Here is a 14,211-nt window from a genome sequence, read left to right on the forward strand (position 1 = left end):
TAAATGGCTGTGCCGGACATGGCACACCACCTCAGAGAAGGCTTTGAGGGAGCACAGACAGGTGGCATTGCTTCCATGAAGTGTCCCCTTGTCCACTGTCACCTGCCTCTGACTCCTCAACCCAGAAGCCTCTGGCCCTGAGCTTCAGACCTTTGCAGATGCTAGTCCTCCTGGCATTCTGCCCCTGAGGTCACCTCACCACCTTCTGGTCCCTTTCAAGTGGCCCCTTTGGGGAGAGGCCTCCCTCACACCCTGTGTGGAAGGGCATCTCACTTACCCCAAGCTCCTCATCCTCTTTTCTCCCTGTATTTTTCCCCACAGCACATTTCCCCCTCAGGCACAGTACACATTTTGTCACCTGCTAGTTTATTGTCACTCTATCTTTCTCCCTGTCGTAGAAGGGAAGCTCCATTGGGTCTGGGCCTCTGTTGGTTTGTGCACTGTTGAGCCTTGGCATCCAGCCTGGTGAGGTTGTTCGATAATTATGGAATCATATACAAAAATAAATATATGTAATAAACAAAAAATAGAGTGGATGGGGAAAGGAAAGGTGCCTTCCACCAGCTGTGAGGTTCAGGGCCAGTGATGATGAATAATAGAAGAGTGCCTGTCCATTTTATTTCACGAGCCTGGTGTGGTGTGTGAGAAGTGGCTCCTTTAAAGATTTTTATTTAATTAAAAAGCAATGCCAGGTCTTCTCCACCAGTTGGTAGGAAGTTGTAATGGCTGAGGCGCCTTCCCTCCACCCTAGGGTCCGGTGGAGACCTGGGAGGTCTTCTGTGGAATGGGACATTTGAGTGACCCCCTGGGCCATGCTGGTCTCAGCTGATCTGCCTCCTACTTTTCTGGAGGCTTCTGGAGCCCTGGCCCAGCCTCTGGAGGTGCCCCTAGCAGCAGTGATTCTGAGGCCTGCTGTCCCTTCTGAAGGGTATGGAGAAAGGACCCCAAACACTATTGTGGGCCTCTCTGTCTCAAGGTATCTCCCCTGGGCGTGGTCCCACCACTTCCTCTCTACCCCTCTCCAGACCCAAAATTACCCGCCTTCTGCTTCCCTCCAGAACAGTCTAGCACAATTTCTTCAGTGAGCGTTGAAGCCTTTCAGCCCCCACAACCCAGATGGCCCTAAAGTGAGAAGATAAAAAAGGCAAGCTATCTTCCTGGTGTGGGGGAGGGAAGATACCAATGAATAATTTAATAGATTATCCTCCCACGAAAGTTAAGTGAAAGTTAAGTACTGGTGTTTGTGAATGATTTTCCTCTTATTATTATTATTTTTTTTTTCAAACAGAGCCTACTCAAGGTTATCCTTGTACTAATAGTGAGTTCAGCATTTGCATTCTTATTATATGCTGTCAAATGGGAGGGAAAGAGGTGGTTTCAGGCAGGGCTCCAGAATGACATTTACCTGGGCTTCCAGAGTGGGCAGCTGTCGCAATGGTGAGCAAGACTGTCATGCATGAGGTCAAAAGGCAGAGGGTTGCCGACCCTGCACCCCAACAGGGGAAGACCCCAAGGTGTGGTGTGCAGCTGATTCCTGGGACAGAGTCTAGAACTTTGGTGATTGGAGAACTGAACTGGGAGGACTCCTGAGTTCCTGGCCTCCCTTGGCCACTAGCTGTCTGGGCACTAACTTTCTACTCTGTGTCCCTGTTTCCTCAGCTGTGGGGGTGATGCACACTCTGTCTTCCTCATAGAATAGGGCAAGATGATGTCAGTTAGGAGCTGCCAGTGGGAGGTCCCCAGCCTCCAGCACCGCATACTTGGTCTGCAGAGTGTTTCAAGTTTGAATTAATTGACAGCTTTTAACAATTGGAAAATTAAAAATAAAAGTCTGGCTTCCGGGCATCCCTTGGAAAACGGAAGGAACTGGTGCCGTGAGGCCTGTCTTCCCATGTATTGGGCAGGGCGTGGGTTCTCTAGTTCTGGATGCCTTTGTTTCATTTGTTCTCTGTCTGCCCCCATTTCCCCCTCTTGATTGGCTCCCTGGTGAACGTGAAGCACTGTGGGAACATAAGGTATCAATGTCTAGATATGATCTTGTTGGATATTTTAGCTGGGGTGGGCTAGGCTCTAAAAGGCCCAAGGAGGGCATGAAGATGGGAAAGTCAGGGTATCATGGGACCATCCCTACCTTTAGGGATTACTGTCATAGAATAAGAGTGTCCCTCTTAAGGCTAGGATGACAGTAATGGCACCTGTTTCTTGAGTGACCCACTGGCTTGAGACCAAGTTGACTCCAGGAGAAGAAGTGGGTTTGGCTTTGTTCTTGGTCGAGACTTGGATTGGGAAAGCCTTTCAGATCAGCTGCTCCAATCACTTTTGGCTGATGGTCCTTGGGGTCCCTGCCCTCCACCTGGTCCAGGACTCTCCTGATGGCACGAAGGGGAAAGCAGGGACATGGGCTGGGTGATTCTCCCAGTGGGTCACTGGCTCCCTAGGGGCTTGAGTGACAGTTGTTAGGAGAAAGGCATGAAATCTCTGGAAAAGCTTCACCTGTAAAGTTTTTTCCTGGGGTGGGGGAAACCCTGCCCCTACTTTATTATTATCTAATTTTTTTTTTTTTGGTGGGTGTTAATATCAGCTATCTATCATCATTGCCATCTATCTGTTTGGGCAGCACCAAAAGGATTACAAAGGACTTTTTTGGTAGGGAAAGAAAATATTTTTATAATTGAAGAAGCATCAAATCAGAAGGTGGTTCTCACAGGCAACCTGCTAAGAGATAATAGAGAAAGAAATCCCATCCTTTTTTACAGCCACCCAGATACAACCTATTTTCTACATCTTCTCAAGATAAACAGCTAGTTCTCACGCAGTTGACAGCACCATTTGTCACACATTTTCAACCTCACTTTACCTGGTGCTGTAGTTTGAATGTTGAATATTCCACAGAGTCATGTGTTGACAGCTTGATCCCAGCCTGTAGCACTGTTGGGAGATGGTGGAACCTTTAAGGGGGTGGGGCCTAGTGGAAGGAAGTTAGATCATTGGGGGTGTGCCTTTAAAGGGAGATTGGAACTCCAGCCCTTCCTAGCTCACTCTTTATTTCCTGACTACCATGAGGTGAACAGTCCCCTTCCTCCTGACACTCCTGCCATCACAGACCCAAAGCAACAGGACCAAGTCACTGTGGACTGGACCCTCCGAAACCATGAACCAAAATAAACTTTTTCCCTTACTAGGTTGAGAGTCTCAGGTATTTTTGTCACAGTGATGGAAAACTGACTTACCAGGATAGTAATGGCACCTGTTTCTAAATACCTAAGGCTGGTAGTTTCGGGGGTGGGGGAGTGGGGGTGGGTTCTGATCATTGTGTTGGCTCATTGGCTTTGTCTAGAGGAGAGCAAACTTCTCAAATCTTTCTGACAGGAGGTAGCTTTGCAACTTGGAGCAAGGTACACGTTAAAGTTAGGATCCTTCCCTACCCCTGAGACTGGGAGATGGGGGTGCATGCTTCCTTGATTTTTACATTTCAAGGAGATGGCTTCCAGGTCTTCAAGAAAGAAGTCCCTGGGTCACAAAGCTGACAAAAGGCCTATCATGTTTTGAAAGTGATTTATATCCATTTCAAAGAGAAGAGAAAGGTGGTGCAAGTTTTCTAAAGTAATACAGTAAGAAAAAGGATGCAAGTAGACTTTTATACCTTTTGTCTTTTTTTGAGAAAGTGAAGGATACTTTGTGGAAGATTTGCTTTGTGCAGCTTGTGCAGTTTTCTAGGATTCTGATTTTGGTTTTTGCCTTCCTTTTTTTAAGGATTATTATTTTATTATAATTACTTATTGTATTATTTTAAGTTTATTATGTTGTTATAACTTTTTAATGTTATTACAGAACACATGTTCAGTGTTAGGACAGAAAAGCATCAAGAAGCAGAAAAAAAAAAGTCTCAAAAATCCCACTACTCAGAGACATATTAACTTTTTGGTATATTTTCTTTCAGACTTTTCTTGAAGCCTTTTTAAACAGAAATAAGACAATAGTGAACTTCTACATATATTCTCCTCCTCCTTCTCCTTTTTCTTCTTTGCTTAAAATTACCAATTTCCCCATGTCATTTAAAACTTCTGCACACTATGATGTGGTAGCTATAGGGCCATCCATTGCATTGGTGGGTTGCATTTTTAAGCCTTGTTAAACCTTTTGATACATATTTCCAAATTCTCTTCCAGACAAGTGATTTCCAATGACCAACCCCCATGTTAACATTACATATATTTTGTCATTTTGATAGGATAAAAAAAACTATTAAGACTATTATTTTCATTTGCATGCCTCCAGTTACTAGAAGATTAAATCCACACCAAAATGCATTGGTGTTTATTTTTGGAAAAAGTGATAAATGCATTAGATTCAAAAACTACAAAAGAGTATGTGAATGGAAAGTAACACTCCTGGGGCTGGGATTGTGGCTCAGTGGTGGAGCGCTCGTCTCGCATGTGTGAGACCCTGGGTTTGATCCTCAACACCATATACAAAAATAAACAAGTGAAATAAAGGTGTTTTGTCAAACTACAACTAAAAAATATTTAAAAAAGAAAGTAACACTCCTTATCTTGTTATCAATCATCCCATTCTCTTTTCTTGAAGCAAACATTATGTTAAATGTATCTAAATGGTATATTATTAGATAGGAGCTTTCTTATACTTATCATTTGTTTGTCTGCTTTTATGGGCTGTTTCTATCCTTAGATTGAGGGTTATATTTGTCCATTTGTGTTATTGTAATGAAATACCTAAGGCTGATAACTTTATTTTTTTTAAAAAAGGTGTATTTAGCTCACAATTCTGGAGGTTCAAGGACCCACCTCTGATGATGACTTTTGTTCAGCAGAGTGCTGAGGCAGCCCAGGAGTCACATTGTGAGTGACCAGGAGCACACATGTGTCTTCTCTGGGCTCTCTCTCTCTCTCTCTCTCTCTCTCTCTCTTATAGAACCACCAGGATTTAATCATGCGGGTTCCAGCCTGATGACCTTATCCAATTCTAATCACCTCCTGAAGGCCCCACCTCTGAACACCAAAGTTGTCTCAAGTTTCCATCCTCTTAACCATTAAGTCCCATGTTTATGATTCTGAGAATAAATGAAATGGAAACAGGTGCACTAAAACAGGAAAAACTGGAAATCATAATCTAGAGATTATGCATATTAGTTAATATTGATATACTCATACCACAATTATATTATGTGATTATCTTAATATATTAAATATTAATATATGGTATAATTCTATATTACATATAATATTTAAGGTTTTTTGGGGTGGGGTACCAGGGATTGAACTCAGGGGCACTAGACCATTGAGCCACATCCCCAGCCCTATTTTGTATTTTATTTAGAGACAGGGTCTCACTGAGTGCTTAGGGCCTTGCCATTGCTGAGGCTGGCTTTGAACTCACGATTCAGCCTTCTGAGCTGCTGGGGTTACAGGCACACGCCACTGTGCCCGGCAATATTTAAGTTTTTATATGTGTTCCACATCTGGGATGATGGGGCAAAATGGGCTAATGCCTCATGGTGGTAATTAAATAACACACAGCCTGTGGAGGCCACCCAACCATATCCAACCATAGCAAAGGTCATTCCTCTCCTTCTACAGGCGAGGAAACCCAGGCTCTAAGAGGTTAGCTGCCAGGAGTCCTGCTGCTAGTTGGTGGTGGGTGTGGCTCTTGGGCTTCCCAATCGGGAATCTCAGGAGGCAGCTGCAGATGGGTGTGTGACTGAGTGGCTCTGGAATGGCTTCCTGTCCAGAAACCTCTCCCTTGTCAAGCTGGTGCTGCTGCCTGAGATCCCACCAGAGGCTGTTCATCCACCAAGATCCGTTGACTCCCCAATACCCTGAGGACTGGGGTAATCTCCACTCTGGTTCTTTTCTTGTCCACTCACACCCACCCCTGGGTCTCCCAAGACACCCACTGTGCACAGGTGGTCATTGTCAATCAACAGTACAAACAGGCTGTCAGTTATTAAGCACAATAGTGGTGTCTAATAGCATTGAAGAAGGCCATGTAGCATTGTGGGGGGAAGGTCCCCATTCTTCTGAAAGTATAAGTGACAAGTAAAAGTGTCAGATATTCTAAGGCTAGAGATGGCCCCTGTGGCCCTTCAAGTCAGGCCCATTCCTGCCTGGTGGCTCTTGCTAGCATTGCTGGGATTATCCAATAAGCGCCTGGGCTTCTGGGGTGGGAGAGTGCCTGGGAATACCTCCGCGCAGCCCTTCCCCCACCTGGGATGGTTGGACTCAGAAGCAGTCTGGTGCTTGTCCCAGCTGGGCCTCCTCCTCCCCCAGTTCCTTCCCTTGCCTGGGACTGATGGCAGTGTCTGGGCCAAATGGCAGGGAAGACATGAAGACCAGAGGCCAGCTGGGAGGCAACTGACCTGAAGGAAGTGACCGTGGCTTCAGTCTGACCTCCAGAGCCTGCAGGAGCCCTTGGAAGAGTCTCCTGAGGAAGGGATTCAGTTTTCATTTTGTCCTGAGGCACCTGGCCAGCCTTTTGGTGACCTGGGCTGCATGCTGTGCCCTGCGGGGTGGAGCATTCTGCATGGGGGTCCTGGGCTCCATTGTCAGGGGTATGCTTTGCTCATGGAGCTCAGGTACCTGCAGTGCCCAGTGGCTCGAGCCCCACAGATCCTGCCTATCTTGACTCAGCATCCCTGGTGATTCCAGCACTTGAGTGGACCAGCCGACGCTTGGCCGGGCCCACCGTGTGCAAGGCTGGTGCTCACCACTGAGCCACACTTCCAGCCTGCCACCACATGTGAAGGCAGACTGTGTCTGTGCCCCTGCGCTGGGAGCAGAGAGCTATGGATATGCTACTCCCCTTACTGTCCCCTATAAAATTGCTCCTCTGGCCTCCTCCAGGGTCACAAGTTCATATTTAAAATCCATGACTTTGGGTCTTCAGTGAGATGGAGAGGCTCTCAGAGATAACTTGGTGCAGCCTCTTCAATTTACAGTATTTACAGTACTCTCCACAGCGACAGTAGAAGCTCTGATGATATTAAAAACACTGAATCATGCAGAAGTCCTTCAGCTTTTTGTTTGGGTTGGTAGCAGTGTTGGGAGGGGACCCAGGGCCTCACACATGCTAGGCAAGTGTTCATCCACTAAACTACATCCCCAGCTGTTTTTTAAAATTTTCTTTTGAGATAGGGTCTCACTAAGTTGCTGAGGCTGGCCTTGAACTTGAGATCCTCCTGCCTCAGCTTCTCAGTCATTGGGATCACAGGCATGTGTCAGGAAAGTATTCTTTTGTTGTTGCTTTGAAAGAGAATAGGGAACCTGGCATAGTGGCCCACACCTGTAAGTTGCTAGCCTCAGCAACTTAGCAAGATCCTGTTTCAAAATAAAGAGGGTTGGGGATGTAGCTCAGTGATCAAGCACCTCTGGTTCAATCCCTAATACCAAAAAAAAAAAAAAAAAAAAGAAAAAGAAAAGCAAAGAAAGATAGACCATGGGAACATGGATGAGGCTAAAGAAGAGGAAGAAGCACAGGCCCTGGAGTTGGACTCCAGCTTGAATACTTTTTTAGTTCCCTATAATATAGCTGGGCAGGTTATGAATCTAATCTCCCTGAGCCTCAGTTTCCTAATCTGTGAATGGGGATAATAATATTTACCTCAAAGCTTTTGGGAGGATTGAAAATGACATATAAACCTGTCCCTGTACTAAAGCATATGTTTTCTTAGCCACATATTTTCTCAATCCACTGGCATAAATTTTAATAAGTTAATGATTACAATTTTGGAGGACATTGTTAATGGAAGTAATTCCATCTAATGGGCAATTCCTCTTGTTTTTAAATAGCATCTCTAAAATGTGATCTTGCTTTTTGCCCTGAAATTCCCTGTAGTTGACTTTGGGAAGGGTCAGATGGTGGGAGGATTCGTTGCTTTGAGATCAGGGGGTTATGTTCCATGTCTGAGGGTTATGCAACAGGGGATGTGGATGACCTCGGTTGTCACCAACAACCACCACAACAGGGGAGAGCTGAGCCCCAGTGAACCTATCCCAGATTTCATCATCAGGAAATCTAGACCGCAGCTATTTTAATTCTAACAGGCGTGTAACTTTAGGTGGCACTAGAAACTTTTCAGTGCCTGAGGCCTCGATATATCTAAATCCAGTCGTGAATAACTCAGTTTATGAAATTCTGTACGTGCTGTGTTTGTAGGTTTCAGTGTTCAGTGTTGGCTAAACCTGTGAGGCGCAAAGACACTACAAGTCTGTCCAAGACCAAAAAGTTGCCTGTGGCCACTCTGCAGCTTGTTAGTGAACACGAGTTTAGAGAAAACACTTCATTTGCAAAAATTCTTCTTGGGTGTGGATGTAACTCAGTGGCAGAGTGTGCTGAGCATGCGTGAAACCCCCGGTCAATCCCCAGCATTGCAAAAAGCAGACAACAAAAATTATTTTAACACATTTTTAGAATGAAAAAAAGTGGAATTCTAAAGAATATGGAGAACAATATAATAAACATTCATGTCATGATGTTGATAAGGTTCACATTCTGCCATGTTGATTTCAAATCTTTTTCCTTCTTGTAAAATAAACAAAACAAAAACAATCCAAGACAGAACATCAATTGCACCCCTTTTAGCACTTAATTTTGTCCCATGTTGTTTGCTAACGTTTTCACATGCATTTAGTTGTTTGCTCATATTTCGTGTGTGTTGTTTTGCTCATATTTCGTGTGTGTGTTAATATTTGTGTGTGTTTTAGTTTACTCATCTCTATTTTAAATCAAACATTTTGAAAATAAGAGTTTGCTATCCTTTATTATTTGTCCAAGTGTCTAGGACAGTTTTTGGTGCATAGTAGATGCTCAATAACAGTTGTTGAGTAAACAAATAAGTGAATAAAACTTTTCTTTGTTAGCTGGATGTGGGAGCACATACCTATAATCTCAGCTAGTTGGTTAAATTCAAGGCCAGTCTGGGCAACTTAGCAAGATGCAGTTTCTTTTTTTTTTTTTTTTTTTTTTAATATTTATTTTTTAGTTCTCAGCGGACACAACATCTTTGTTGGTATGTGGTGCTGAGGATCGAACCCGGGCCGCACGCATGCCAGGCGAGCGTGCTACCGCTTGAGCCACACCCCCAGCCCCAAGATGCAGTTTCTAAATATAAAATTAGAAAAGCTGGGGATGTAGCTCAGTGATAGAGCACTCCTGAGTTCAATACCCAATACTGCAAAACAAAAACAAAACAAAAAATTTCTCTTTCCTTTGTTATCCTCTCTCATACCAATACTCACCTTCCTCATGGGAGTTTAATTAGCTAATAATAGACAGTTCCTTCACTTAGCTCAGGAATAGAATTTTAATTATATATTTAATTAAATATTAGCTTTGAAAATAATGCAATCAATTTTTTGAGATAAATAGAAAACATTTCGAAACTAAAAGAAGGATGAATTTCAACCATTTTCACTTTTCTTTTTGTAGTGCTAGGGATCAAAGCCAGGGCCTCCCGCATGCCACACAAATGCCCTACCACTGAACCCCATTCCCAGGCCCCTAGAAGAAACACATTTTAGCTTACAAGATAAGTAGCTTTATGATGTAAAGCCTTATAAAAGTCAGATGACTACTGCATGCCTCTGGTGGCCTGTTTCTTTCGTTAATTTGTAATGAGCACCTTTCTGTGATGTTGCCCTTCCTGCTCAAGAACTGTAAAGAATGCCTGCTATCACCCAGGCAGCACTGTCTCCTGTACGTGGGAGAATGACAGTGTGGCTTGCTGACCTTTTGTACATTTCATGGGAAAACCTCTTGCTGGTCAGAGTATTATTTTTTTGTGTGAATTTTATTATATGTAAATTATATCTCACTGAAAGCAATTTGCCTAGACATTCTTTTTGAAAGTCTTTGACCTGAAACTCAAGAGGTACACATTCAAACATAGATGAAATAACATTTTTCTCTGCACATTAAAAATATAATTACAGTGATTTGATCTACATATTGAGTTTATCCAGAATTGAGTTGTCCAGTATGGTAACCGTCAGTCACTTGGGTTTGTTCAAATGTAAATTAATGAACAATAAAATAATAAAAGTTCTTCAATGGTATCAACTAACTTCAAGTGTTCAGGGCCCGATACAGGAAGTTCTTTTGGACAGCCTTCATCTAAAATTTCTCAGAAGGAAAGTGCTTTCTTTTTTCAGGACAAAATGAACTAAGATATTAATTTTCTGTTCTGTCCATCCCTACACCAGATCCGGTGAGAGTATTTAGAAGTAGCATAAAAGTGTGGTGGTGGAAACTTACACCTTTGAGCTCTTCATAAGTTTACAGAGACAAATATGGTTCTTCTAGAGGGTTCTTGGTTCAAACAGGGTAGTTAGAGGAGGAAGGAACTATTGCCGTCCAGCGGTCTGTGTAGGTCTCTGGAGTTGTGATCTGATTAAATATCAAGGAATCTGCATGGAGGCAGATGGAAGGGCAGATGTTAACTGACGTTTGCCTCAAACATCAGCCCTTGCTGTCTGTGAGTCACAATTTTGTGACTTTATAGATAGGATTATTATTATTATTTGGTATCAGGGATTGAACTCAGAGGCACTCAACCACTGAGCCACATCCCCCAGGCCTATTTTGTGTTTTGTTTAGAGACAGGGTCTCACTGAGTTGCTTAGGGCCTTCTTTTGCTGAGGCTGGCTTTGAACTCGCAATCCTCCTGCCTCAGCCTCCTGAGCCACTGGGATTACAGGTATGTGCCACATGCCTGGCTAGATAGGATTATCAATTACATGAAAATGACACATTTCGTGTGGACTTTCCACAGTTAAACATAAACTCAGGGTGCAGGTCATTAAGAGCACTTTGTCTTTGGGACCTCTAGAGCAACTGATGTGAAGAGCTCAAGTCAGGCTGTCCTGACTTGTGAGCTAATGTCTCCTCTATTTGTAGTTTTTGTTTTCTGAATGTCTCAGGATATAACCACTAGCCTTTGCCATGTTTTTTGTGTCCATTTGTTAGAGTTTTTACTAAAAATTGTTAGACAGTTGGATGCAGTTGTTCTGCTCTAAAGAGACAAAAATGTGGTGGTGATGATTGATGATGATGATGATGATTGGTACCAGGGATTGAACTCAGGGGCACTAACCACTGAGCCACATCCTCAGCCTTTTTTGGTATTTTATTTAGAGACAGGGTCTCACTGAGTTCAAAGGCTGGCTTTGAACTCGTGATCCTTCTGCCTCAGCCTTCTGAGCCAATGGGATTACAGGTGTGTGCCACCTTACCCGACTTGATGATGATGGTGATGATGATGATGATGATGATTGGGAAAGCCTATGAAACATTAGTATGTAATTGGGAAAAATTTACATTAAACCTTTTGTCTGTTTTTCTTCCATCCATTGCAGCTTTTGAAGTCACAGGAAATGAGGGGCTGTCCTCAAGGATCTTCTCTTTGCTATGAAGTGAGGTTGTCCCTGGGAAGGCCGGCATTTCTTGTGAGGCATTTTTCAAGCCGAGGGGTGTTTTCTGTTTCTGTATGTGGTCATGCTTTAATGTGCGGTTTCAGAGGTCTCAGTTCGTAGAAGGCCAACTCCATGGCTCTGTGAGGTGAGGCAGAACATTATGGCGGAAGGGTGTGGCCGAGAAAAGCATCTCAGGACGTGGCACCACAAAGCAGAGAGAGAGCTGGTCAGATTATTTTTAAGAAGGCTGTGAGTTTCATAGCAGACTCCTGGGCTGGGGAACTGATTTGTAAACTAGCTAATTTATAAAATCTAAGGTGGAAATATTATTTTCTCAGCCCATATTCAGCCTAGTAAAAGTCTTGGGAATAAAAGCTTTTTGAATAAGACAACCCTGGGTTTAAGTCTTAGGTTGGTCAGTTGTTAGCCTTGTGATCTTGGGAAAGTTACTAAACCTCTCTGAGCTGCATGTTTCATCAGCTTAAATAAAGTTCATGAGACTTTTTGGATGGGTTGTTGAATTGAGATCCTGTATGTAAAGGGCCCAGTTCATAGTAAGTGTTCAACAAGTATCTCTAAACCAAACCTAGCCTTAAAGTAATGAAGCTTAACTACTTCAACAAATAAATAAACGAAATAATAACTATTGAATGAGACCAGAATGGAGTGCGGTTGTTTTCTGAATGGACAAAGAACCGGATGGGCATTCTGCTAGGCCTCTGGCCTCTGTGAGTTATGCTTGTTCCTCTCCCAGGCCGAGCTCCCTTCTGCCATGGAGACTGGAGAGGATGAGAAAGGAACTCACAACCAGTCAGCAGTGCATCAATTGAGCACTTCATGTGTGCAGTGCTCCCCTAGCAGCACCTGAAGGGGTGCCCTTAGCAGAGGGCCAGCTAGGAGGCTGGGCCAGCATGCACTTGGGAGGTGAGCTGGACTTGCCAGGAGAGGTGCTGGGCACCCAGGACGCCCAGCTCCACGACACTTTTGATCGAGGATTTTGGAGACATCTGAGACAGTTCCCTCCCCTAAAAGATGAGAGCAGAGACTGGGGCAGCACCGAGACTTGCCTGAGGACACTGGGCATCAGCGGAGGTGGCTCACTCCAGCTACCACCTGCGCCCCACGGCCTTGGTGGAGAGCCTGGTTATTATTAAGGGTTTTATTAAAAAATCTTGTCTGCCCTTCATCTGTGAATTCCTTTTTTCTCTGAAATCCTTTTTTGGTTTTTTTGTTTGTTTGGTCTTCTGGCTTTCAAGTTCAGACTTTCTCCACCTGCCAGTGTCCTTAGCAGCCAGTCCCTAGAAGGTCACTTGGAAGCTCTGCATTGCTGTGCATCAGGAGCTCTCAGCCAGGTTGATCTTTCCTCAAGGGCGTTTGGCAGTGTCTGGATACATTTTGGCTGTCATAAACAGGAGGGTTGGGGTGCAGTGCTGCTGGCACCTGGTAGCAGAGACCAGGATGTTGCCCACCCTACAGGCACAAGACATCCCCACCAAAGAGCTCTCCAGCCCCAGGTGTCCACAGTGCCAGGAGGGAAAGCCTGTCCCAGGGCTCTCAGATGGCACAGTCCCTTTTGTTCTTTGCTGTGTCCTTTAAGCTTCAGTTTCTTTTCTGAGAAATGTATCCCTGGCTAAACCAGAGGGGCAGGGTAAGTGGTCCCTGCATTCTGCGGACTTGGTGGGCAGGCTTGCAAGTGCCCCCAGCTGTTTTCAGTGTAAGGTCTCCAAGGAGAACAGAACTTCTCTGGGTCCTCTTGCTATGGGGGCACATGTGCTGCATCTGGGGTGGGCAGGTGGAGCGTGAGTGGGCCTGGGAAGGAACCTGCAGGGTGGTGGTAGCAGGGGAGGGTCATCTAGCTGCTCCCTATACGGATTTAACACATCCTTTTGCCTTTAATGCCGTTCTATCTACCTACCTGCTGTGGGCCCCAGCCCCTCTCATGCCTGAGTCTTCCAGAATGTGCGCTACCAATAGGTCCTCCTCTTTTGCCTGAGTGTCTGATGCTGGGGATTGAACCCAGGGGGCTCCACTTCTGAGCTACATCCCCAGCCCTTCTTTATGTTTATTTTGAGACAGGATCTCACTAAGTTGCTGAGGCTAGCCTCAAACTTGTGATCCTCCAGCCTCATCACTCAAGTCTCTAGGATTACAGGTGTGTGCCGCCATGCCTGGTTCAGCTCTACTTCTTGTAAATAGTCAGGAGTCCATCCTCTCCACCTAAGTTCCTTACCATCTGCTTGTTGTCTTCTAAGATATTGTTGCTAGCCCTTCCACCACCTCCTGTCCATGCCCAGGTCCTTATTATTGCTTTGCTGACATTTTTGCAGGTTTGGGGAAGTAGAGACACATGTGGTAAGTCCATCAGCTTAGTCCAGGAGCAACACCCTTATGCATTGGAAAACTGGCAATTTCATGAAAATCTTTGAAGCATATTTTACCTCACCAGGGGACAAAATACTGGCAACCAGAGTTCTTCCGTTTAAGTCTCTAGAGGCAGGAATCGAGGGATGGCACTATAGTAAAGGTAGAAGAGCCCTCTGACCTTGAGCTCACTGAGCCTCAGTTTCCCTGTGTTGAAAATGTGTGGTCTCAGCCCTGCTGGGAAAGGGGAAGTGAGCAGTGGCTGCGGGAGAGTAGAGACGCTGGGTCATCCTCATGGTGGGAATCCTCGCCGTCATCTCCATCAAGTGCATGATCAAGGCGATGTGTCCCTTGGACACAAGGACAGAACAAGCCTTGTTAGACAGGCTTAACCAAACGAGTGAGTGTGTGTACCGACTGCCTC

The 14,211-nt window shown here is 44.7% G+C and overlaps 1 protein-coding gene across 3 annotated transcripts in view; it reads left to right on the plus strand.

The window, feature by feature from the left end:
- St8sia5 (ST8 alpha-N-acetyl-neuraminide alpha-2,8-sialyltransferase 5) overlaps positions 1–14,211 on the plus strand; it is a 65,578-nt gene that overhangs the window by 14,465 nt on the left and 36,902 nt on the right. The window lies entirely within an intron of this gene.

The sequence above is a fragment of the Urocitellus parryii genome, chromosome 13, assembly GCF_045843805.1.
Source record: "Urocitellus parryii isolate mUroPar1 chromosome 13, mUroPar1.hap1, whole genome shotgun sequence".
Taxonomy (NCBI): Eukaryota; Metazoa; Chordata; class Mammalia; order Rodentia; family Sciuridae; genus Urocitellus; species Urocitellus parryii.